The sequence below is a fragment of the Anneissia japonica genome, unplaced genomic scaffold (genome assembly GCF_011630105.1).
Source record: "Anneissia japonica isolate Jap-2015-1 unplaced genomic scaffold, ASM1163010v1 scaffold2326_len296723_cov167, whole genome shotgun sequence".
Classification (NCBI taxonomy): Eukaryota; Metazoa; Echinodermata; class Crinoidea; order Comatulida; family Comatulidae; genus Anneissia; species Anneissia japonica.
The window spans coordinates 143950-147994 of NW_022697846.1; the positions used below are offsets into that span (position 1 = coordinate 143950).

The window sequence follows — 4045 nt, forward strand, 5'->3', positions numbered from 1 at the left end:
TCACATCATGACCATATATAGGCACATCATGACTATATATGGGCATACAACAGTTTTCTGACAAAGATAATTTGACAGTCTGAACAGACATTTAGGGTCACTTTCTCGTCGGCTTTCCTACTACTACTAATGTTGTGTTGCTATATTCCTACGACTACTAATTATTTGCTGGGCTAAAATGGATGAAACTAGAATAACATGGATACAAAACAAACCCATTTTTTGTTCCATCATACCTAGATAAAAACATTTTTGTTGATATTGATTCAACTATGAAAACAAACATACAGGCCCAAGTTAAGCTTGCTAGCTAGGTCAATCTAATTTGTTACCCCTATCTAATATACAAGAAGGCCAGTGACATGGAGTGTATTTTCAATTAGGATGAAAGTATTTGCATAAGTTTTTGTCCAACATATTTTACTTCCTTATTTCAACATTCAACAACTCTCTAGACAGCAACTATTTGCTATAATTTTGGGTCCTTTAAAACTTGTTGATGAGTTTACAAATCCAAGGTAAACACCATACACAAACACAAAAAATTGCTGACGACTGCAGGCGTTTCAAAGAAAACTCTAAAATGGTAGGAACCGATAGGAATATAATGCAGTCTTTGTAAATAATGACGCATGTGTGGTGTTGCATGAAGTATAAATTTATCGGACAATTAGTATTACCATGGTGACCTCTACTATATATATTTACAGAAACTATTGATAGAATAAGTGACAATATATTTACTGTCATCTTTTTCTATATATAATTTTAGATACTATTTTTAAAATAGATAATTGTGTTATCATCAACTGAATTATTGCAATTTATTTCTTGAAAAGATGATCTGTACGTAATTCGTATGCAACATGATGCTGTCTACTATTTTGTTTGTATTTACATGTCATGGGAAAGATGTTTTATTAGAGCTATAGTAACTAAAAGCAAGGTGTTCTTAGAATTCTTTTTTTAGTGCACTCATCATCCATGTATGTTTTGGTCTTCTTCTTGGCTAATTGTCTGTATTTTCAAAAGTTGTATACTTTCACAATGCATTGTAAATTATTATTTAAAAAAATGAACAAAAAAAAAGAGGAAGACACAGAAAATGAGAGTTATGCTAGACTATTTTGCATAATTCTGTTAATGTAGTGGTGATTAAATATAAGTTCTATAAAATTAACTTTTTTTTAAATGGTTTTTAACAGAAATGATTAAATGCAAATGCAGCCTCTGTTTATAAAATATAGAGAGCCAAATGGAAGAACAATAATAATATTGAGAATCAGGCCTGAAAAAATGTCCATGAAAATTGTCTTGATAAAGTGCATCCAGCACCAAATACCCAACGATTTATTTTGAATCATTTCCCCTAAAAATGCCTTATAATAACTTTATAAATTATTATTATTATTATTTTATAAAAATTATTTGTTTTTTATTCAACACATTGTATAAGCACCGGGATCCAAATTTTGAATGTATTATGTTGTATTGTTGACAATTAAATATCCTTGTTTCCTTGATGATAACAAAAATAATAAATAACAATAACAATACTGTACTATATATTAATGCTTGCGGTACACCACGTAGATAGTTCTGAAATGAACTGTTGTTCTTGGTTAAAAAAAAGAATATCTCAATATTTCGATTGAGATGTTTCAATCACCTTCAGGAGAGCAATATCTGCGCTTAATCTGAGCAGATGTTACACGAATAATATCTGCAGCAGATATTATTCTCTTATAACTCTATCTTACAACAACAGTTCTTTTCAGAACTATCCACATGGTGTACCAGAAGCATTATATATTATTACTTCACCATGATAACCTTTAAACAGTACTGTACTAACAATAATAACAATAGAAGTAATAACCATTGTGGAAAATTCAACATTATGAGACCAAGTTACGTGTACTAAATGCAATAAGTTGTATAATATGACATGTTCATATACATTGATAAATACCTTTGCATGCATAAACTGTTTCTAAAGACACAGTATTATAATGCAAGGTAATTATTATTTTTTGCGGGATATCTATATGCAGCGTGCATTGTACAAGTAAAGGGTTATTTGGTTTCACCTTAAACAAAGCAAATCTATTACCAAGTACTTGTGTGTAAGTGAATGTATTGGACCTAATTTTGCAAGTTCAGGGGCATATTCAAAGGGGAGGTGGAGGGTTATTTGGTTTCACCTTAAACAAATCAAATCTATTACAGTACCAAGTACTTGTGTGTAAGTGAATGTATTGGACCTAATTTTGCAAGTTCAGGGGCAGACTCAAGGGGGAGGTAGAGGGTTATTTGGTTTCACAAACAAATTCAAACCTATTACAGTACCAAGTACCTGTGTGTAAGTGAATGTATTGGACCTAATTTTGCAAGTTCAGGGGCAGATTCAAGGGGGACCAAGTAAACCTGCCGCCTAAATTTTTGAAAATTGGAAAAAGAATGGTTAAAATAAATTATATTTAGATTTAAGAGTGTGCCATATCCATATTATTTTGTGTTTCATCCCCAAATATGGTTGGCCCTGAGGTGGTCTGGAAACTCAATATGTAAAAATTATAAAATATCAGGTCAAAGATCAAAAGTAAATAAGTCAGTATTTGTGACTTGAACTTTGACCTGATATCCAGGATACATTAAAATCTGTTCATTTTTTAAAAATCAGTTCACACATAAAGAGTTGAGAAACAACGTTTAAACTTTCGACTTGTGTTTATGATACAGTATGTGTATTGTGTACTGGTATAAATTTTATGACTAATATTAAGTGTCCACAGGGGAGGTCATCCAGTCGGGCAAAGTAAGGGGTATTTTTAGGGTGAATGGTCCTGCAACCATGTTCTGCACCCCATCATACTTTCATTATTGCTCTAATTACCTTGCAAGCTTTTATATATGTAGTAGTATGAGCATATTCATCACAGGTCCCTCCGAAAAGGCGAAAATCTATTTTCGCACAATGCTTCGGGGGATTTTGAGGCATATGAAAGTTTAATGAAATATGCTACCCAAAGTTGAATGGTTTTTTTTGAAAGAGGGGCCAAATTTCAGTCTATGTAGCAAATTTTTATCTTCATTATTTCAGGATATATGGCTTCGTAAAAGCCATACAAATTTAAAGGAGCCATTTCCGGTACGAAAAAGGGGGCGTGGTACATAAACTTCAAAAGGTCATAACTTAAAAACCACTTGGAAATTAGAGCTGAAATTTTGGATTCTTAAAAGGTATTTTTAGAACTTTTTAAAGGAAAATCCAAAGTCACATGGGAACTTTTAAATTTCTGGCAGATTTGAGCCGGAACGTTGTAAGTGAAAAGTCTTTAATAAAAGTTTAAAGTGTTTGCATACATCACCTCATATTGACTCAATAGTAATTCTCTGCAACACCTACGTTTAATCTTCTTCAAATATTTACTATGGTTTGTGCATATCTTCTACCACTTCAGCATGCCATAACAAACAATTCACTGTTTGAAATTGCACTATTTATGTTTTTGTATTTTGACATTTACATTTTCCAAATATACTCAGTAACCTTTAGTTTAACAATCACCATTACTCTAGATTTTATTTATTTATTGTCATCTTTCTGGTCTCCACCCACATGTGTGTATAGACACGGCAAGTTTATTACCTCAAGGAATAGACGGAAAGCCTTGGTTTCACTAAATACTTCAACATACAATGAGTATTAAAGAACATAATTAACTTTTGAATACAACAAAGTTGTTTGACACAATAGGTACAAGTTAGCTTCTAGCCATTCTTCACTTACTTCCTCTTCAATCTACAGAAAACCGTGGAGCATATCTAAAAGCTTACACAAACGAAAGACGTCAGACCGGATTGTTATTGTACACAGAACGAAGAATAGACATTTTTATGCTAATTAGATACAGACTTACAGTATCAACAACAGGTGCGAAACACGAAACTCAGTTTAACGAACGGTAGCATATGAACGACAGTATACAGGAAAATTTGCAGGTAATTAATTCCGTACTTTGCAACTTTCAAACTTAAGGAT

At 32.2% G+C, this 4045-nt stretch overlaps 2 protein-coding genes across 2 annotated transcripts in view; one reads left to right on the forward strand and one right to left on the reverse strand.

Annotated features, from left to right (window-relative positions):
• LOC117102349 (nuclear pore complex protein Nup98-Nup96-like) overlaps positions 1 to 4045 on the reverse strand; it is a 56947-nt gene that overhangs the window by 19951 nt on the left and 32951 nt on the right. The window lies entirely within an intron of this gene.
• The window catches only part of LOC117102362 (calcium-dependent protein kinase 3-like), a 4724-nt gene continuing 4099 nt past the window's right edge, over positions 3421 to 4045 (forward strand). The window contains exon 1 of the mRNA XM_033242623.1: positions 3421 to 4005. The gene's annotated coding sequence lies outside the window, so the exon portion shown is untranslated. The remainder of the gene's footprint in view (positions 4006 to 4045) is intronic.